Raw genomic sequence first — 23,337 nt, forward strand, 5'->3', positions numbered from 1 at the left:
CATACAATTTTCCAAGAATAAGACACAATATAATGTCACCAAAAGAAAAAAAACCCCATTGTGTCTATTTAAATTTGAATATTGGGTCAGCATGCAATCCTCATAAAGACTGTGATCCACAGCGTTTTCACAAAGATAATACTCAAACTCCTATTACTGAATCCAGCGTTGGTTTTTTTTAGACACTGTGTTTTGGAATAAAAGCAAATTTGAGAAGTAACATAAAACACATAGAGATTTCTGTATTAAATAAGTTGTTCTTATTATTGATTGTTGCTTTTGGTAATTAATTTTCTAATCCCAAATTATTACTCTTCCTTTTCCACTTAATTACCCCAATTACCATATTATTAGCAGCTATAATAGAAAGTGCTACCCTAATTTCTGTTTACAGCGCTGCTTTCTGTTGGGCCAAAAGGCAACTTTTGGCATGTTCTTATCAGTCCTCATGCAGCAAAGTCTTCTTAAAGGCAGTGACTTAGTTTCTAGGTTAAGATTAAGGCATTTATAATAATAAGATATGTGTTTTGGAGATAACACTATTAAACTAAAATGGTGCATACAGGTTTGCCAGTAAATGGATTGTGCGTTTCTCTATTGGGTTATTCAACATCACTCATTCAAAATTAAAGATCCATATGACTCCAAAACTCATATGTGGGCTTTTCTATACCTGATGGCGCTCGTGTGTGAACATGTGTGTGAACATGTGTGTGAACACATGTGCATGCATGTCAGGTATTTTGAAGCCTTGTGTATATATTTTAAAATAAAAGCAAAAGGCGTGGAAGGTAAACAATTAACGAGCTTCAATCTTTCAATCTCACTCTGTCATGCACTGACACTCCTGAGGTCCACATACACACAATGCAAGCACATGAAATGACAGACATGACCCTACAAACCTGTCATGTGCTTAGTAAAACCTCCTGTGTGTGGGGGAGGCTTAGTCAGTGTGTGGGAGTCTACTGCCTTTATTACTGTGTACACATGGTCGGCACCTGTTCACTGTTCTCCTCCATGTCTTTTCATTACCCGTGTAGCTCAATGAAAACTCATCACCCTTAAACTCCGACTCACCCATCCCCACTGTTTTGTCTGTCTTCCCATCTCTGCACATTGTTCCCTAATTTGTGCCTGTCAGCCATAAAAAAAGAACTTTATTTTTTATGGAAATAGATACAAAGTCTTTAATGATAAAAAGTCAATGACTGCTTAAAACATTCTTATCATTTAAGCATATTGTGAGAAAAACATAATGTGGCTGAGAAGTATTAATAAATTAAAGGGTGGTTTCGATTTAAGTAATAATGTTACTTCTATTGTCCATACCCACTCCACCCATGTCTGCTTCTTTCCCATGTGACTCTCATTGGTGCCATGTATAACTGGAATGCAATATAGTTAATAAGAAACAAAAATCATAAAGTTTTACACTGGACAATAATGTAGTGTAATGACAGTTGCTTACACTGCAGAGCTTTCGTTGATGATTTACAGGAAGTAAGTGCCTCCATATTATAGTGTTTTAATTCTAAACCCTAGTCACCACTCGCAACACTCAGCGTGCTTCTGAAAAGCTTTTATTATCATTAACAAAGTTGAGTTTATGCTCTGATGTCTCATCTTTTGACCAGACAGTTTTCCAGCTGTCACCACATCACCCTGCTTCCCCCTGGAACCGGTGGCACTGAAAAGGGAAAAGCGCGATTTCCCAATAGGCGAGTTCCTGCTTAGTGCCAGTGCTTCCTGGTTTTTGATTAATCTTAACACTGCGATTATTGTCACATTTAAATCTTATTCCACCACAGCAGCAGTCAAATTCTGTAATTTTAGATATGTCTCATCAAAAAAATGTGGTGTACCATACCAGATATTCATTTTATATTAGTTTATAATCATGTCATTAGTTAAAAGGGTTCACATAAATGTCTGAGAATTTTTTTTGTGTAGGTAGGCCTCCAGGGTTTGGCTGGCTAGCTTTCAGAATGGCCTTCCCACATCCGAAGTTCAAATCTATTCTATCTAAATTTGTGGACTACACTTTAAAGTCGTGTCTGTTACAGGGAAACAACCAATTTAAAAGACCTCTACCATTTCTCCCAAGAAGAGTGATCAAAAATCCAGACAAAATTATGCTTGAAGCTTAATAATGGCTACCAGAAGTATCTGGTCGAGATGCAACTTGCTAAGGAACATTTAACCAAATAATAATGGGGTTGTATGTATAGATTTGAGATTAAAGGTCTACAGGATTAGAGAAAATCCAAGATAAATTCAACCTTGTGCTCCCAATTCTTGCTTGTTAAAGTCATTAAAGATGTATTTGGTACAATCAAATGATAAAACTGATTCAGATAAAATAAATCATTAAAAGTCCCAAAGTACCACGACATTCAAGCCTATGATGAGTTCTCTCAAGCCTCTCTACTTTCTCTCTTACCAGCCATCTCCATCTGCTTTTTTCCACTTGTTAATAATCCCCTTCTTGTCCCTCTTTCATCACCAGCTACAAAAACTCTCCATACTCATCACCTTTCTCATCCCATCTCCAGCACTGAAAGATGACCTGGCAGCTGGAGCGATAGGCAGGCTGTTCTAATCTCTTAGGTGACTAGACTGGTGTGTGTGTGTGTGTGTGTGTGTGTGTGTGTGTGTGTGTGTGTGCGTGCGTGCGTGCGTGCGTGCGTGCGTGTGTGTTTCAACCTGTTTGTTGAATGGTCACTGACAGCGAACTAAAATTAACTACACTGACTACCATATTCTTCGGACCATAAGGTGCACTGGATTATAAAGAGTATTTAACAAAAGAATCAGATAAGTCAAACTTTACTCTGCTTTGATTTTAAGCATTAAAACTTAGAATTAAATCAACTTTGGATTCTTATCTACTAATATTATTTTATTATTACATTAATGTAGCAGAAGACTCAGCTTTTCACAAACATAGCCGGTAAAAAGCTCATTTTTGCTTTCTTGCTTTGAGTGCATTTCAGTTGAGTAAAAAAGTTAAATCAGTACTTCAAATGAGGGGGGTTTAGCACTAGTTGTATCTGTATCTGTGTGTGAACAGATTATTTTGTGATAACCTTTTGAATAATTTATTTTGTCATATTTAGCAATTTCTGCTTCCCCGATTTTCTATCAGAACTTTAAGCTTCTCCCTTTTTCTGATCATATCTGTGGAACAGCATTCCTTAATGATTGAGCCAGTGTCTCCTGACAGTTATTCTTGCAAAACGCATAGCGATTAGTGGATCACTGGACCCTGTAGTCCCATAATGTGTGATATGGAGCAGTTCTGAATGGACACTTGTGGATAGTTGTCCAAGAACTGTGTGTGTGTGTGTGTGTGTGTGTGTGTGTGTGTGTGTGTGTGTGTGTGTGTGTGTGTGTGTGTGTGTTCCCAGGTGCCTCACAGAGATGTTGGGTGTCTAAATTTCTCCAGTGGAAGAATTTAACCTCTGAACTCCAAAGGAAAGAGCGTTTCATCTACCAGTGAGAACGTGGGCTCACACTCACAACACACACAGTCACCAAAAAACACACTAATAAGCACTTATGGGAATACAATAGAGACATACACTTAGTTCTAAGCTGCTATAATGATTCATGAGGACATGGTTTGCATCATTACCCCAAAGGCCTGATCTTTGACACTTGCAACTGCAAAACACAGCCTAGTCCTCCCTCTGAGCGATCACATCTGTACAGATGTGTGAGCACTCGCTTCTTCCTTCACCTTACTTTGTTGCATCCCCTGAACCTCCCCTCCTACTCACCTTTACTCTTTGCTTTCTCTACATTTATTCATGACATTTTCTTCCAGCCTTTGCCCCGTTGCAGAGAAAATGAACACACAGCAAAAGTTTGGAAAAAGAATAATGAGCTGCTTGAATGTTTTTAATTTTGTTGTTGAGAACTTCACACCTAATCATTTTCATATCTTATTTCCGGCAGCTGCTGTTGTTGTTTTGTTTTTTATGATGTTGTCCAGTTTGATGGATGAACTGAATATAAACATGAAGCAGGCAATAAGTGCTGACATATATATCAGCATATAATATATGTGGACAGACAGAACAATTATATATCCATATATATGTATATTATGTATATGAGGTGGATGTTCAAAATTACAATCAATCCAGGGTCAATTCAAAATAACATATTTTTTCAATTTAGTATTTTTTTTAGTATTTCCAATTTTTATCACATCATAGCACTACACTAAAATAATTAATTACTTAATTTGCTTTGCAGATTAAAGTACTTAATAGAGTTTACCATAATCATTACTTCAACAACAATGTAGTACCACTGAGGTGAAGCTCAAAAAGTTGGAGTATTTTTATCATTTTACTGATTCAATCCTATAACTTCAATGTTATAATATTAATTCATATAAATAAATAAAAGGATGTTTAGTTAAGGTCACTTTTGCATAATCTTTCTGAGCTTTCAGCTTTCAGGAGTAACTGAAAAGACACCCAAAATGTGATGTTTCAAGTCAGCACCATTTACACTATATTAATGATGCGTCTGGGGTAACCCTGAGATGTAAAACAAATGATAAACATTAAATGTAATTTTCTTACTCTGTATAAGCTTTGATTGACCACTTTACTTTCAGCAGCTGACATGTTCCTGTGGTTTTCTCTGCTTTTCTCTCTCATTGCCTTTCCTGTGATTGTCAGTCAGCTTCTAGCTGTCTCTCATCCTAATCTTCTCCTTATTTGTTATTAGGCAATTTGTCCAGCATTTCCTACAGGCTATCATTATCCACTCTTAGACATACACATACCAAGCAGTCCCAATCCTTCCTGCCAATTTCCTTTCTTTTTCTTATCAGCTAAAGCCAAATACTGAGAGTAGACACACAGATCGCCAGCCAAGCACCGTCTCTTATCTAATCTCCAATAACCATCAACAGCTGAAGCTCATAGCTGCAGTTATTACAGAGGGCAGAAAGGGAAATGGAGGAGGATAAAGAAGGAAGAACCAAAACAAAGAAAGCTGAGCCTGCTAATATTCCACCATGCTCGTCCTTTATTTTCACCCTGTTTCTAAGTTGTTGTTTTTCTTTTTTCTAACACTTCTGTCCGCATAACTCCAGCAGGACTGAAAGTCCTTCAATTAAACATGGACAAAAGACAAATAATCTCATCTGTTCACAGTTACATTCATTCCAAAACCCTAAACTGTGCAAACTCTCACCTAGATGTGTCCCATCTAAAGGCACACATGAGGGGGTTACCGTTTTGCCACTGACTCTTATTGAACACTCAGATATTTCAGATGTTGAAAGGAAATGTCATTTCTCTGTGGGAGGAAATACTGCCACCTATTTTTCTTACAAAGTAGTATTTTAAAATTATTTTTGAACTGCACTGTGTTTACCTGTTGTTGTTTATAATTAGGTTGCGTGTAGTAACTATGTATGTTCATGACTTTTGCACATGAAAGTGTAAAATTACCAGTATAACTAAGAAATACAATAAAGACAAGAGAGAAGAACAGACAGCATGTGAACCTTGATGTATTTCATCAGGTAAAGTGATGACAGTGTTGAAAGTTCTTCTTATTGTAGTAGGTCGAGCCCACGTTTGGCTCGGGGAAGGTGTGAAAAATAGCCAAACCCCCTATTTAACACTAATGGACTCAGCCATTACAGTCTTGTGAAAACAGTCTAAGTGGAGGAGCATTAGTATCAGTCTAGCTTGTGTGTATGAGAGTCTGACCTGCAACTGAGAGTCAAGATGATAAGTGAGTGTTTGCGTAGCTTTCTGTATGTGTGTGTATCCACAAGACTCCACGTCTGTGCTCACAGGTTAAGTGTGTGTGTGCATATTGTGATTTAAGCTGTTACAAATAGATTCATTTGACTGCAGTGACTCTTTTTTCCATATTAATTATGCAAACCAACAATGGATATGCAAGCACATCAACAGTTACTCCACTCACTTATAAATATACTGTAGAACATAGCTGAGAAACACTTTTCTGACTTTAAAACCCACTCAGAAAAACAGACAAATAAATTCCCTGCCATTTTATGAGCCACATGCCTTAATCTGTCACGCACACAAGCCTCTGAAATGACTGTAGCAGTAAAAGCAGAAACAGCAGAAGTAGAGCAATATTTAATCTAAACTTTTGACCTCTGTCCTCCGAGCTGGTGTCAAGGCCAACCACGGGGCAACACCAGTGTCGTTATAAGTTGCTTCAAAGTCAGGCAGCCTCCAAGATGGAGTAATTTTTTGCCCTAGAGATTCCTGGGAACTAAAAGAGGCTTTAATGAGTCAGAAAGGTATGAAACAATAAAGAAAAGTATAGTATAATTGTTTGTTAATGAGACGTTAGAGCAAGCAGACAGTTGTAAACGCTTCATGAGCACTCATTTCTATTCGGCTGTCTGTGCTGCCCTCTAGTGGTCTAGTGGAAGATCTACAGGAATCAAGACACCAAGGCAACTTAGACCTTAACAGAATTTTCAAGTACAGTGTAAGAACAATTGTTTTTCACTTATGCAACTTTAATTATATGTTGCAATGCATTTAATTTAATAAGGAAAATCATCAGCATCATCAGCTAAAATTCATATAAATGTCCAACAAATTTTCATAATATAATGTTGTTATGTCACTATGGACCCAAGAAATATTTTAAGCACAAGCCACAAAAAAATAAGGCAACAAGAAGGAAAAGGGCATAACCAACCCACTAAGTGCACCAGATAACTAATGAAGTGGGGATCATTACTCGAGGCTTCTCAACACAGTCCTCTTTGGTGGCATCCGATGGCCAAAATTTGAAGAGCAGCTTGGTTTTTGAGGGGTGTAAAAAATAGTGTTATGTCAATGTGAATAACAAATAATTTTGATGAATAAACTTTCCTTGGTTAAACAGGTGGTCTACATTTGCATGTGATTTATTGACTTTTTTTAAACATAAGAGATTAAAAAAAATCATATATAATAATTTACAACACAGTCATAACATATTGGGAGTATGCTTGTGCTGTGATTACACTGCCCCCAAATTCTCATGTAATTAAACAGTGGACAGGTTTGTTTAATAAAGATTTAACTCAATATTCATGTTACTGGGTCTCAGGTCCTTTATATTAATTATGAAAAGCAGTATTCATTACAGCCACCAAAAATGTTTATTGTGGAAAATTTAAAAAAGTAGTTAAACTGTTACAAGGTCTTTTTTTTTTTTTTTTTTTTTTTTTTTTTTTCCGCCTGTCCCATTTGGTTCTTTAGCCGTCAGAATTGTTGTCTGAAGACCAACAAGGATACCCAATGGATTTATTTTGCCAAATGGATCATCATGGCATTGCCATATTGGTCCATTTGATCGACCTTTGTTTTATTATTTATTTTATTTTCAGTTGCTACAGACGGGACAGACATGAGTGAGGGATAGGAAAGGGAGAAAGAAAGAGGAAGGAAAAGAAAAACAGAAGGGGAGAGGGACAGTGAGAAAGGGGGGAAGAAAAAATATCTCCGGGATCACCTGTTGAGAGAAAAAGAATAGAAAACAAGCAAAAAAAACAAAACAATGCAACATACTATACACAACACCATCGCATTAATCTAGCTAAGTGTAAACAGCAGTAAATACTAAATATTGAATGTTGTTGTGCAGCACGCAGGACAGACAGCGCACAATGTGCTTTGAAGTAGCAGCCAAGAAAGGTGTGATTTAAGTCTACAAACAGTGAACACCCGTGTGCACACCTGTGTGGATCGGCGCGCTTGTATTTAAATGGTTTCCCCATGTAATGGTCTGCTAGAGGATGTAGAGAGCCATAGCCCCGTCCCCCAGGGCATGAAGCAGGCATGGAGGAGATCCAGGCCCCAGACATCCAGAGGCCCCAGAGTGCAAGAGCCCAAGGAGGACCACCGGAGGGGCATCCGTGCCACCTTCATGGGAAGGGCTGAGGATCCCCAGATGAGGGGTCACCCAGTAGCCATCGGGCAGAAGCTAGAGGGGGCTGCACCGGCGTGCCCGCCGGCTCCGCCGGCAGCCAGCTGTGCCAGAGTGAACCGAGCCGCAGGCACAGAGGCCGGAGGCCCGAAGGCCCCCCGCGCCCCGGAAGAGGCCTGACCGAGCAGCAGGCGCCAGGCCCCGCCAAGTAGCCACCGGGAGTGAGCTGGCACATGACCTGAGCGCCCAGCCCTGGACACCAAGAACCAACAATGCACCGACCCCTGAGGGCATCAGTCACCGGCAGGGAGTGTGGTGAGGGGAGATAGGCCTCCACACTTTGGAGGGCCTTGGAGTTCCCAGAGAGGTGGAGTCTAAGACCCGACCTGACATATAGACACAGACAAACAGGCACACACAGACACAGACATGCATTCCCACCCTCATGCACACATATACAAACACTCAGCACTCACCCAACGTAGGAATAAACGTAAATGGACATGTACACACAATCACACTCCCCAAACATACTCTATACCCCGGGTCCAGGTATCCTCACCCCCAGAGATGGAAACGGCACCCAGACCCAAGAGATGTTACCCTTCCCTCCGGGGTGGAGGCAAGCAGACCGCCCCAGGCTCCGTAGCAGCAGGGAGGCCAATCGGACAGCCAGCATCTCTTCCCAGCCCCCCCTGGGAAGAGATGCAGAGAACGGGGGGTGTGTTAAGACCCCATACCTCCCTCCTCCCGCTCAAGTGTAGTGTTGCTGCGTGTTGCTCTAAAGTGTATTTAAAACAAGGGAGAGCATGGTGCTGCTGCCAGAGAGCAGCAGGTGTTAGCACGGCCCCTCCCGAGAACCCTCAATGTCTACATGGATTTAAAATTGAGAGGTGGGCACCGGCGCCAGAGGTAGGTTTGAATACACAGACCGTCTACTGGACGCCGTTAACGTGCCCACCCTCAAGGCCCTATATATATATATATGTGTGTGTGTTATGAGAGTGTAAGTAATGTGGATGTCTAAGTTGTGAGATAAAATTGAGGCACAGGTGGCCAGAAGAGGACAGAGGGGGGGGGGAATGTCTCCCCTGCACCCTGGTGACACACCCGCACCCCAAAGCCCTACCTGTGTGGGTGGGTGTGGTGGAGCGGGAAGAGGGAGGCAGCCGGGGATGGGGAGGAAAAGAAGGGAGGGGAGGGTGTCCCTCCCTAGGGCCAGCTCCCCCGCTGACCCCAATATGCACCCCCGTCCTCTGGTATCCACCAAGGCAAGGGAGCCCAGGCCCATCCAGACCGGGGCCTACGGCAGCAGCACCGCCAAGCCCCACAGGACCCGGGGCAGCCCACCCCACCCCACCGCAGAGGAAACTGTACCCACCCCAACATTCAATCATCTCCCAGACTACACAAGACACAGACACCCAGGTTAAGTTTATTCTCCACCTCTCCTATGTCTCTCCCCCACCTGCAGAGTGGACTCCTGCAAAGATGGAACAACCTCCCTGCCAGTTCAAGAGCCCCCCGGTTAGGCCGATGCACAAGAGGCCCCCTGCGCCAGGGCTGAGCCCCCGTGCACCCACCCGCCCACAACCTCGGCGACACACCGACGAGGACCGAAGCCCCCAAGGCCCAGCCAGAGCCCCAGCACGGAGGCGAAGCACCCCCGAACCCCAAACCCCCACGCCCGCCCCGGATCCACTCAGGGGCAGCCAGGCCACCAGGCCAGTAACCTACGTCCGCCAGCACAGACCATCCTCCAGCCCCGCTGCACGCGGCCACGAGGAGAACAACCTCTGAGAGCGACCAGAGCCACTAACCAGGTTATGAACACAATCCCCGGGTTAAGCCCTCCAGGGATAACGTCTCTAGGAGTCCTCCAGGTGCCCTAAGCCCATCCCAACCTCCACATCAACCACAATAGCCAAGGCGGGACCAAACCACGACCCCCCACCCCCGCTAGGTGATGGAGCCGATCAAAGGAGCCCAGAGGGATTGATCTAATGTGGTGGCAGAGGCTATATCGAGACTAATGTGATCTATTAGATAGTTTCTATATTGGCTAGAATTAAGATTATTTTTATTTTTCCAGTTCATGAGGACCGTTTTCTTGGCGATGCATAGGGCAATAAAAACCATGTGGACTGTATTAATTTCTGTAGTGACATCATCCAAATTTCCCAACAAGCATACTAAAGGGGAGGTTGGAATTTTACATTTCAGACACTTTGATAAGTCCTCACATATCTCGTGCCAAAACTTCTGCACTGGTGGACAGAACCAAAGAGCGTGGATGTAACTGTCTGGTGTATTGCCTTGACAGTGTGAGCAGTTGTTGGCGGATGTAAAGCCCATCTTAAACATTCGATGACCTGTATAGTGCACTCTATGCAGTATTTTGTATTGTATTAATTGCAGATTGGGATTTTTAATCAATTTAAAGGTTTTTTCAGGTCCTTTATATTAATTATGAAAAGCAGTATTCATTACAGCCACCAAAAATGTTTATTGTGGAAAATTTAAAAAAGTAGTTAAACTGTTACAAGGTCTTAAAAAAACAAAACAAAAAAATGTATCAGTAATGTGAAATGAAGCCAAAAAAACCAAAAAACAAATAAATTGTTAATAATATTCATCATTGTTATCAGTATATCTTTCATCAGAATATTTTACTTGTATAAAAATAAAAATAAATGAAATGAATGAATATACAGAAATGACTGAAATACACAAAATGTATTTAATCTTTCCAAAATAATCTCGCTAATTCAAATTTTATTGATTAGTCCATTTAAAGTATGTTTAGTTAGGTTTCCGTTTTGCTAATAAATCTCACGAAGGCACAGTCAATATGCAGTCTTTAAAAAAATGCAGTAACTTATAGCAGTACTAGAGTGGTTGTCTGATAAGAGGGTTGGAATACAGAAAGCTTCTTTATGACAGTTTTTCATTTTTTCAGTTTTGATATGGATTCAGAAGTAAGTAAAGTAACAACTTGCATTAAAAAAAGAAAATGTAATGTTTCACATTACGGCACTGAAATGTTAATAAAAGAGTATTGTTAGTATTCCCTACAGTACATTAAAGCTGTTTTAACCACAGTGATTTAAGGTCACAGAGCCTGTTTTAAACCAGAACGCTGGGAAGAGCGGCTCTGTGAATTTTGCATGGAAGGTGTGTATGAGGCTCAGCTTTTCTGATGAAACACTGTAATAACTCAGAATTCCACCTTCCCAATCCAAGAGCACTGCTATTTTTGTACTGGAAGGTAATGCCAGCTGTGTTGATGTCTTCCCATGCAAGGCAGTGCATTTAGTCCTGGAGCAATACAGAGCCCAGGACATCTCATTGCATCCTAGGCCACCACTACTATCCAATTTTCTACCCACTCTTTTGTATGCCACAGCAATGCTGACTGTCCCCCTCCATTCCACTTCCCAGTAGCAGAGACCTTTCAGTCCCTCGAAGCAAAGCACCTGACACCTCATGAACCTGTCCTCATTTTCAGGTCGTGCAGGTTTCTCCTCTAACTTCTTTACAGTTCTTACTTTTCTGTCTCCTTCTAGGATAAGCCTTTTGCTTGCAGTATTTTCATCAAGCTTCAGCTCTCTGCCATCTGAAAAAAACATGAATTCAATGTCTTTGTGTACATGGACCACAGAAAATATAAAAACTATATCAAAAAGACACAAGCCAAGCAACAAATGAAAATGACATCAAAAGAATACACATATGATAATTAGATTTTAAACAATTGTGCAAAAATAATGTTTTTGAAATCTTTTGGGTGTGCTACCCAAAGGTTAGTGGCTGGGGCTGCTTAGGAGGTCCCAATCACCACTTCAAAGTTGTCTGCCTCTCAATTTTACCTGCACTTTGGACACTGAGGGTTTACACCAATACATGCACCTATCAGGTCACCTTTAACACTGACAGGGAGGCAGATGAGCAGACAGGTTTTCCTACACTGCTGCTTTCTGCACCCTGTCCAGGGTTGGGGTTGGCTGGTGGTTTGGAGCCGACACAGACTGTGTTTGCCTCTGGGGGGCATCTGTTTGCCTGCACATCAAAGGGTGGGGTCTGTGTGTGTGTGTACACTCGCACACATGGCTAGGCTTGAGTCTGGGGCTTGCTGAGCAATGGTCTGTGCGATATTGTTATGGAGGGTAGGGAAGGAATTTCCCCTCTGCTGCTCCCCACTGGTCATTGGCTGTACTCCATCTGGCGCCTCCCTCGTTCCTCTGCTGGGCAGGACATGTGGTTGTCATTGAGATGTGTAACATCAGGTTTTCAGTACTCATGGGGGGCTCTGGATGGCCCTGGTCATCTGTGTCTTTCTCCCTCCACCTCTGGCTCTTGGGGGTCATTGTTGCACCTCTCACCCTCACCATCAAGTAAGTCTCATGACAAACACTTGAACACATGACTGTCATGTTCTCTCTCCTTCTCTCACATGCATTCACCAACCATAGCAAAATTGTATTTTTGTGTACCTACTGCTGTTGTGGGGTTTTTTTTGGGGGGGGGGGGGGTTGTCTTTGTGGTGGTGTTTGTTTTTTGAATGTTTTGTTACAGATACAGCAGCTGAAGACCCAGTGTACCTCTGGACAAAAATAACAAAACATTTCAAATAAGAAGACGACTTACATTTTTTAATCCCTGCTTTTAACCGATATGCTCCGCAGTGGTCCAAACTGAAAAAGAAGCATAGATTCTTTAAATTTAGTACAACAGTTGACATTTTCCATGCAACTAAAGGTCTGTTTCATAATTTCTGATCAACTGCCATATGGTGGATTACTTTTAAATGAAAGGTTGGAAAATTCACTGGCACAGCAGCAATTGTGCGTGTATGAAAAAAATACTTTCTGTACTTGTTTGATATACACAATTAATGGAGCTACTGATGACATAATATTTGGCAAAACCACACTGTTATAAATCAGAAAATTGATTTGTTATTTCAGCTTCTGTCACATTTTGCTCGGAAAACAAAAAAGAGAAGAAAAAAAAAGCCTGTCATATTATTTCAAACAAATCAGTTTTTATTTTGTTGGCCAGTAATTTTTGTCAACATTTTTTTTGATGAAAACAAGATAATAACTAAACAAATACTAATGCATGAGAACAAAACACCATGAAAAGCTGCATTGACACTTTTGACACACAATCAGAACTAATGAAGTTAGACTATACTAAAACGATCTAAATATCATCTAAAATAATTTAAATAGCTAAAATATGGCAAAAACGAAATCAAAATTTGCTGTCAAAATTAACATTGAAATAAATGCCATATTATATATACACACTTACAGCACTGCCCTCAGCTTTATTTTTGGAGCTTCAACTATATCTGTTAGTCTTTTTGTCCCAATGTCTCCTGGATGATTGTAACTCAGATCCAGATGTTCCAGACGGGAGGCTGTGTTGGACAAAAGAGATGAGGCCAAGAAAGAGCAGCCTTTCTCTGTTACCTGACAACCAGACAACCTGCAGAACAAACAAATGCAGAGAAAAATTATTGTTTGTCATTTAGATTTTTGGTGGAAAAGTTTCCTTCTTAATTATTGAAACTGGATTCTTAACATTCTTAACTTGAGTCCGTTGTGGAACCAGACAACCCTAAACATTACAATGGACCAACTATGTGAAGTGAACTCGCCTACCATTGTTAATATTACACTCACACTAGGGAAAATAATAATTAGAGACCACAGCACGACCAAAATTATTGTGACCACGAAAAAGGAAGTTACAATCTCACTGCTTTTTAAAAAGTTGCTTCAAAGACCAGAAACAGCTCAGCGACCACTTGCAGTGTTGCTGTCTTCAAAGTGCAAGTAAACATGGTAATAAGACTGATTCAGTCTGCTCAAGCAGGCAACTACATACAATCTGTTTGTGACAGAGTGATTAACTGTGATAATAATTGGAAACTTTGCCCTCTAAAAACACAGAAATTCGTATTAACTACTTATATTCAGTCCAGAGATAAACTCATACATTTGAAACAGAAATTCCTCGACAAACAACGTAGCTGCTGCAGGACAGCAATTTTAATACCAAATTGCACTGGCACTCAGAAAGCTTGCTTTTCTACAGGTAAATAGCAGAATACATCTAACTGGAATCCAGTTGGTTTAAGTCGCCTATTGCAATGACATGTTCCAGATGGGTCGCAGTCACTGGCACAGACTAACTCAGATTGATTGCAATCTGATGGCAAATCTTTTTCAATCTTTACAAATGCATCTGAGAGTGATTCCAGTCAGTTAGAGTCACATTGTTTGGAATCTTGTGGTCTTGAACCTGGTACCTGTGTCTTTCAAATGAAAGTGGTGCAACCTTTGTGTGCACATCAGTTTCTGCACACTTTTTCACAAAAAGTAATGTATAGTTAGCACAGCAGGTTGTGATGTTTATGGTGAATGTTAAGTAACTACCCTTGATGGAACCTAACTTTCAAGGGTAGCAGACATCAATTTATATTTTAAGATGAAGCTGAGATTCACTCACCAATTTCAACATTTTATACTAGCTGGGGTGCAGTAGCTACAACAGTCCACAAGGGGGAGGATGTGGGCTTGTTTAACCCAAGTTTTATAAAAGTTGTAGCAGCACACAAATGCATAGTTCCAATGTTATTTCTCGTATAGCATGAGAAATGTATGCACCTTTTTACAGTGCCTTCATTAAAGAGACATTTAGCCCTTTTCCACTAGCATCCTCTGATAGTCAAAATAATCATCAGAATTCCACCTTTAATGGTGGAAGTGTAGCAATGCAGCCTAAAGTCCTCTGAGATCATTTGTATGTGAAACAAACAAAACAAAACATTGGAAGACATCAAGGGGATGGTATACCTGTTGCTCAGGCTATGGCTTTTTCTCAGACTCTGAGCCCACTGTGTCATTTTCCCCTTGCTGGGTTTCAATAGGAAAACAGGAAGGGTGCAAACATTTTTTCACACTTTTCACACACACAAGCTTTGCACAGCTGTCTTGGCAACAGAGATGTAAGACTTCGACCAGAATTGGAAGATTGAAACTGAAACTGACATTCATTCTGTGGCATACTATACAGACAGTAAAAGAATAAGAATAAGAATAAGAATAAGAATAAGAATAAGAATAAGAATAAGAATAATGAGTTACATATTTAACACCTCACACAGATTTTGTCTATGTGTCAAACAGGATAACATGAATCAGGAAGTCTTCTCGCCCACACCAGTGGCATTACATCAGCACTGAAGAAAATTCGGCAGACCCTGGAACTCGACCAACAACGGCCGCAACTTTCAAAAGCACCAACTGATTTACTAATCACTCATTTCTATCAAAACCTCAAAAAGGGCACCTCTCTCAGATTTATGTCTTTGAGCTGGTACATCCAGATATGGATCTAGCAACTATTAGCACAACAGTGAAAGAAAAATGGAGTTCAAAGAGTTCACAGATTTGATTCATGCAGTATCTACACTAATCAGGACGGCGGAAAGTGTTGCAAAGATACATGGTGGAAACAAAGGGAATTAAGTTGTAGAAGCTGTATGAGTAAACATTAAAACTGTAAAACATGATGCTTTTACAAAGGACCTTCAGTGTCATGCCAAGAAAGACCAAATTCTAAAACAAAGCCCACTTCGAATGTTGACATCATTTTGAATAAAGATGGATTACTGAAGGTTAGTGGCCATATGGCACAACTAAATGTCCTTTGATGATTCATATCCTCTGATCATTCCCAAGACACGCATTGTAGCACACTGAACAAGACTCAAAGGTAACAGCCTTTGAATAAATAATAAGGGCAATTTGAGACTGGTCTCTGTTCATTTCTGATTTCTTCTTATGAACAGTTTGGCCTGAAAGCTTGTTGAAAGCAATTTTGTTTTTAGCAACCCTTCTAAAGAGACAAAAGAGACAGAACTCCCCAGCAGTGATCATTTTTGCACACTTACTTGAGAATCTTCAGTTTGCAGTGTGGACTCTCCAGGCCTACAGCAAGATGTTTCACACCTAAATCTAGCAGGTCATTATGGCTCATGTCCAACTCTGACAGGTTTGAGAATGCAGAGCTCAAGACTGATGATGTCAGAGCACTGCAAGATTGTTCGGTGAGCTCGCACCAACTCAACCTGTGAAAATAACAGCAGTCAGAAATCCTATTGGACATCCTGAGGCTGAAGCAATTGTTAAGGTAAATCCTCAGTGTTACTTGTGAAAAAACAAAACACACAAACAAAAAGAAAACTGTGGCTGTGGATTTGACATTGACAGTCAAGATGTGACTAAAGTGCAGATTTTAATCTGTATGACTTAACAAAAGAAAATTGTTTAGAAATTATATACATTTTTATATAGATTCCTCCTATTTTCAGAGACTCAAAATTAATTGGACAAACAAACACAAAGTATTGCTTTTAATACTTGGATGAAAACATTTTCCACCCAATCCCCAAATGCTGTTTCTTCCCTTACGATGCTCTGTCAGACCTTTACTATATTGTCTTCAACTGCTGCTTGTTTGTGGCTGCTCTGCATTCAGTTTGTATTCAATGAAAAACACTGGCAGCCCACACTGCTATCCCTCAGCCTCCTAGCAGATGCACATATCATATAAATTTGATAATCCTGCATCACCTATTCTTCAACATAACAAGAAAACTTGACCTCTGCCCTTGACCTTGACGTCAAGGTCACTGAAATACAAACTTTTACTAATTGTACCTATGTCATAATTTATAAAATGCTACATCACCTCCTTCTCAAGTTATGGCTGTGATTAAAAAAGAAAAAAACATGAAAAGACTGATCTGTTAGGTTGAGATCAGGTCACTGACTCTGCCACTGAAGAATATCATAGTTCTTTCCTTTTTTAATATACTTTGGCTTATTATCAATTTGCACCATGAAGACATTTTAGCAGTTGGATCTGAGCAGAGAATATAACCCTGTCCACTTTATAATTCATCATACTACTTCTATCAACATTCATCATCAATAAACACTAGAGGCCCAATTCTGCTGGCAGCCATCCATGCCCATATCATAACATTTCCTACACTACATTTGATAGGGAATCAGAATCTGAATACTTTATTAATCCCCAAGGAAATTATGGTAATGGTAATGCTGTTTCCTTTGGATCACGTGCTGATTCTTTCTCTTCCTATCATTCAGGTTCCACTTGGTTGGTTCCACTTATCAATGTTTTTTAAATTTTATTTTATTTTATCTGCCATCCTTCTTCTGAAGGGTAACCAGTATTTTGTATCGTATATCCTCTATATTCATATTCATGAGAGGATCTCTTGATTCTATACCTTACATTATATACCTTCCTTCTTGAGTGTTCTTGACTTGGTTAGATGTTGTGAAGTTGTTTTTCTCAATAATTTTATCGTCATGAACTTATATTGTTTTTGTGGTCTTTACACGTTTTGGTGCTGCAGAGCTGACAAGTGCATTCGTGCTTTGTCAGCTCTGCAGTGTACAGTCTAATACTGGCCTCCCTCACATGAACAAGCCTCATATTTAAAATGAAAGTAAAAAGCTATAAAATTAAAAAAATTCAACACTTTGAATCAATCCCAGATATTATTTCTGCCTCATTTGAGTTAATAAGGGACAATGCCTCACCTGGCCATGAAGCTGCTTGTCAGTAAATTATCTAATTAATTGTGAGCCTCTAGGTTTAATTGCTGCACACTTAATGTAGTACTTTTATAAAAACCCTGAACTAAAGCTGAAAGTGTGCAGTTCAATCACACAGTAATTCTATGATTTATAGCCCACTTTGGCAGTTTGCAGAGGCAAAACTACAAAAATTGTTTCTTTGTCCCCTAAACTATGAAACAGTGTACTGTGTATAACTCAGAATTGGTAAAATAACCACAATATTGACTTGAACATCACCAAACTAACAAAATGCTGCATCACCAACACTGCCCCATAAAGCTGCGTAATCCAACTCCATCTTGTTACAACTTTACATGATTAATTACCGCCGTAAATTAATTTGACATTATATGTGAGGTTGGATGCAAATTTAGACTGATGTCATGTCAAATGCATTGCTTAATAACAAAATCCTGCCTGCACTTACAAAGTAATTTCTGAGACTTTGACCAGTGGCAACATTCCCAGAAGAACTTTCTCTGATTTCCGATACTTTTTCAGATCAAACACATCGAGTTCCTCGTCTGACGTCAACAGCACAAACGTCAGAGCAGACCACTGACCAGCAGAGTAATCTTCAAAATTCTGTTTTCCTGATCGCAGTTGCTCTTTGATGTCTTTCACAAGAGAGAGATCATAAAGCTCATTCAAACAGTAAAAAAGATTGAGGTTTTTATCTGCATCACTGATGTATTCATTGAGCTTCTTTTTGATGTACTCAGCTGTCTCCTTTTGGTCTCCTTGTTGGTCTTTTTGCTATTTTTTTTGTTGTCTATCAGCAGCTCTTTCAGATGTTTCTGACTGGTCTCCAGTGAGAGGCCAAGCAGGAAGCGGAGAAACAGATCCCAGTCTCCATGTTTACTATCTAAAGCTTTGTCCACTGCCTTCTTGTAGAAGTCAGATGCAAGCAGGTAAGCAGATTTTCACTTTTGTTATTGAAGATGTAAAACACATAGAAAGCTGCCAGGAACTCCTGAATGCTCAAATGAACAAAGCAAAACAGTTTCTGTGGGTACAGTGAAGGACCTTCTCTCTCGATCTGAGTCAATATCCCAGAAAAAACAGCAGCTTTTGTGATGTCAGTACCACACTCTGTCAGGTTTTCTTCAGTGAAGAGAAAGTTTCCTTTCACAAGCTCTTCAAAAGCTAGTTTTCCTAAAGATATAATGGTTTCCTTGTTTCTTTCATTCCAGCATTTATCTATCTCACAGCTTTCACTTGTCTTATCTTCATTATACTTTCTGTTAGCCTGTCTGCACTCAATCAAAAGAAAGTATGTGTACATGTCAGTTAGAGTCTTGGGCATTTCATCAACTTGGTTTGTGGTCACATATTCCTCCAGGACCTTTGCAGTGATCCAACAGAAAACTGGTATGTGACACATGATATAAAGGCTCCTTGATTTCTTCACATGGGTGAGGATTTTTTCAGCCAGATCCTTGTCCTTAAACCTCTTCCTGAAGTAGTCTTTCTTTTGATCCTCGTTGAATCCTCGCACCTCTGTGACCCGGTCAACTTTATCAACAGGAATACGGTTGGACGCTGCAGGACGGGAGGTGATCCAGATCTGAGCTTTAGGAAGCAGATTTCCTTGGATGAGGTTGGTCAGCAGAATATTGACTGATGTTTGCTCTCTCACATCAGTGCATTTATTACTTTCACTGAAGTCAAGATCAAGACGACATTCATCAAAGCCATCCAGAACAACCAGAATTTCGTACTTGTCATAGTCAGATATTTCTGAGGTCTTCATAGCTGGAAAGAACTGATGAATAAGATCCTCAAAACTGAGTTGTTCCTCTCTTCTCAAATTAAGCTCTCGGAAAGGAAATGGAAACATGAAATGAATGTTTTGAACTGCGTTACCCTCAGCCCAGTCCAGCATGTAGTTCATTGATGCGATAGTTTTTCCTATGCCTGCCACTCCAATTGTCATCACAGTTTTAATATGTTTATTTCCTACAGAGGTGAAGATCTCATTATATTTAATTGCTGTTTCTTGTTTAACTGGTTTGAACTTTGCATTTTGAACCTGTCTGGTCTCTTGCTGCTCATTGACTTCTCCACTCTGCCCCTCTATGATGTAGAGCTCTGTGTAGATCTCATTCAGGACAGCAGAGGATTTTTGCCTGTCGATGCCCTCACACACACGAGTAAACTGCTCCTTCAGTTGAGACTTGAGTTTGCGTTGGCTTCTAATATCCGGCTTCTCTGTAAGAAAACATTAGAAACAGAAATTACACAAGTATACACTGTGCACATTTGTCTTTTCAGCAATAAACAATTATTTATTATATAAATATTTACTACATTTGTCTTTTCTGAAAGTTTTTTTTTTTTTAGTATTTTTATTCTTTTTTTGGTGTAGTATACTAGCATAAGTAATACAAAGATGCTCAATGATATCTAATGTTGAATGTTGAATTCTCTCGCAGCTGTTCCATTCCCGTGTTGTTGCAGTATATTAATGACTAACCTCGTATTGTGGATGGACTATCTCAGTTGTTCTCCTGACTGAAGTTTGGTCCGTTTACAGCATCGGGAACCCTCACGTTAACTTTTATCGAGTGGAAAAAAGTTAGCGTTCACCCTTCAGCTTCACTGCGTTTATGTTATGCTAACATGTAGCATATCATTATATACCAGCTAGCCAAACTTCAGTAACCCTACAAACGTCACTGCTGTTTAGTTTTCTGTCTTCATTTATGTTGGAAGTGATAGCAGAGCTGTACGTTTTAATTTTTTCAGAAATCTCTCAGTCAGAACATGCTATATCATGTTTAGGTGGAAACTAGCGAGCCAACTTCCTGCTAACTTCTAACTCCATTAAATTTAATAAATTCTGTTTTCATGGATGCCTCAATGTTAATCTTAACTGTTATACCTGGTAAAACAGCAAAGCTGATCATTTTATTAAAGATGAGAGAATTTAGATGGCTTTTAACTCTCTGTGATGCCGCAGTGTTCATTTGACTTTGGGACCTGAAACGGACGGAGTTTTGGACCCATGAGGCTCCTGACTAGTACTAGTGGTAGTAGCCGTTATGCACCGACAATCCATCAAGCAGTGCGGCTTCGCAGCTTACCAAAGTCATACTAAAACATTTTTTGACAGATTTTTGAGTGCCGTTTAGAGTGGAGAGATGAGCAGAAGGAAGCAAAGTCCATTTGCTTAGGTTTGTTAGCAGCTTGTCCACTGTGGCCTGTTTCTTCATGTCACTCCTTGTTGTTTTTGAAATCCAGAGGAAGTGGACATTCTTCCAGGCCATCAAGAATGAAAAATATTTTAAACTTGTCATAGGATGTCCTCGCTGTTTAATATTGCTGAAGTAATCGTTCAGCAGTTCTTCCATAGTCTAAATATCTCTTCTGTCATTCAGCTCACTGAACTGGAATGAAACTATAAAGTCTATGTTTTTGTTGGTGTTCCCTTTTGCCCATTTAATCATGAACATCTTTGATTGAAATGTTTTACCAACACCAGCCATTCCTGTAGTTAGCACTGTTCGCACATTAAGCATATCAGTGTAGTTGGTTTGTTCAAGTTCTTCTTTATGTTGCCCCTTTTTCACTATTCTAGGGAGTCTGTAGGCTACTCTGTTCTTTGAATGTTTTAGAAATTGTTGTCTTCAGGTTGATTTTCAGTTCTTCTTTTGCATCTTTATAGTGAAAAATTACACTTATATCCATTAACAATGCAGTGCAGCAATTGCAGTGATTTAATTAACAATAATATTAATAATAATGTGACTGTTGTGAATAAACACATTGACATGTAATTTTTTTTAAATTAGCAGTAGTATGTTGGATTAAGTAAAATATCCAAGTTCTAAAGTATGATTTTCGTAATAATGCTGACTTAAGAAGGATACCTGTTTTGATGATTTTGTGCGAATCAGCCTCACCATCCCTCCTCTTAGCAGTGCTGCTGTGGTCAGTTCAACACAGAGAAAACATTTATAACTATTACTATTATAACATTTCTAACTCATTATTTGAGCAAAGCAGGATAACACAATACATTTAACATAGGGAAACGGACACAGGAAGTGGAAACAGGAAACACTAAAACAAAATAACTCTTAATATAAACAAGGACTGAAGAAAGACTCAAAATATTAAAGAATATATATTAAGCTGAAAATGTAACTAATAAACAAACTAAAACCAAAACAAAGAAAATTAAATAAACAGTAATTTAGAACTCCTCGCTTAACTAATATGTTTGCTTGACCAATCTTAACTTAAATTCTTAACACCTTGAATCCTAGACGTATGAACATGACAGACGTACTGCTGACAAAAAATATTCGAAGGCTGTTTTATAGTTTGTTTGTTTGTTTTTTTCCCCATATTTAATAATAACAGTGATTTTAGGTTAAGGTTTTAGGAGTTGTAACTTTCTGGAGGATAAAATTAAAATTATTTTTAATATATTTAATATAATTTTCTGCTCGAGAGTCTGGTCTTCGGGGCTCAAGTGGACTTTCAAACAGATTAGAAAATGCTTTTATAAGACAAAGCTTGAATGTATTTACACTGTATGTATTTAAGCGAACCCAGACCTCAGACCTGGGCTGAGGTCTGGATTCTTGGCTAACTTTGCATTAACATGCTGTCTGACAGACAGAAGGACAACCATACATGTAGGGGTGGGCTTAAAAAATTTATTCAAATCAGTTTTAGTTTGAATATTGCTATATTGTTAAATCCTGAATCAATGTGTAAATACAAATGTATTTTGCCAGAAACGCCAGAATCTTTGCTTAGAGTTCACAAAACTATTTCAACACACACCAAACAGGTAATTCCAGAAAATGTTGTAAACAAAGCTTGGCTGATTCACCTGACAGTATCTACACAGACAAGCCATCAGGTGCTGAAAGCTGCAGGTTTCATCACTCTCCAACTAAAATTCACTGAATCGGCAGCAAAAGATGATTAAAACAACACTTCACATTTGAAAAACATTTCATGAATTCCCTCTACTTTTCCTGTTTTGCTTCCAAGCCAGGACAGGAAAGTCTCCTTCATGTTTTTTTTTTTTTGGTAAGTTTTATCCTCAGTTACTTTGATAAAAGGCATCTGCACAAGTTTCAGCTTTGTTTTTATATAGAGATATAAAATGTACTGATAAATGATCACAATTATAATATTTCTGACTGTCTGAGCCAAGATTGAATTGAATCGGATTGGGGATCGAATCGTGTTGTACCTTAAAAATCCGAATTGATTTAGTTAGAGAAATCAGTGACAGTACCCTCCCCTACATACATTCACATCCACAGGCAATTCTGAGTCACAATTTAACCTAACAAGCTTGCCTTTGGACTAAAGGAAAAACCAGAGTACCTAAAGAAAACCCACAAAGCCACAAGAAAACATAGAAATTGCATCAACATTTGTACATTAGTCTTCACATTCAAGTTTAAAACATCAAGTACATTAATATTTAGCAAAATATTTAGAAGTTTAGTTTGCATAATAACACTGAGATCAAAAATTGTAACTCACTTGACAGTCGATGTGGACATATGTTGTTCCTCAGACATGTTTGTTTAAAACACAGTATTAGCAGTTTTTCTGCTAATATTTGTTTTTATCTAATTGTGGGGCTACTTTAAATTAAATTGTTTCCAAATCCATGCACAAGTTTATATGAACACAAAAGCTGCCACTCTTTCAGTCACACTTGGCTTGAAAGCGGTCTTGATCC

The 23,337-nt window shown here is 39.4% G+C and overlaps 1 pseudogene across 1 annotated transcript; it reads right to left on the reverse strand.

The window, feature by feature from the left end:
* Positions 1 to 10,390: 10,390 nt before the first annotated feature.
* LOC146495119 (protein NLRC3-like) lies at positions 10,391 to 21,416 on the reverse strand (annotated as a pseudogene). The gene is made up of 7 exons (XR_014871562.1): positions 20,649 to 21,416; positions 20,506 to 20,522; positions 18,049 to 19,832; positions 15,902 to 16,078; positions 13,252 to 13,428; positions 12,583 to 12,629; positions 10,391 to 11,551 (listed from the first exon to the last, which is right to left on the reverse strand). The product of XR_014871562.1 is annotated as a protein NLRC3-like (transcript).
* Positions 21,417 to 23,337: the final 1,921 nt, after the last annotated feature.

Source organism: Neolamprologus multifasciatus, chromosome 20 (genome assembly GCF_963576455.1).
Source record: "Neolamprologus multifasciatus chromosome 20, fNeoMul1.2, whole genome shotgun sequence".
NCBI lineage: Eukaryota > Metazoa > Chordata > Actinopteri > Cichliformes > Cichlidae > Neolamprologus > Neolamprologus multifasciatus.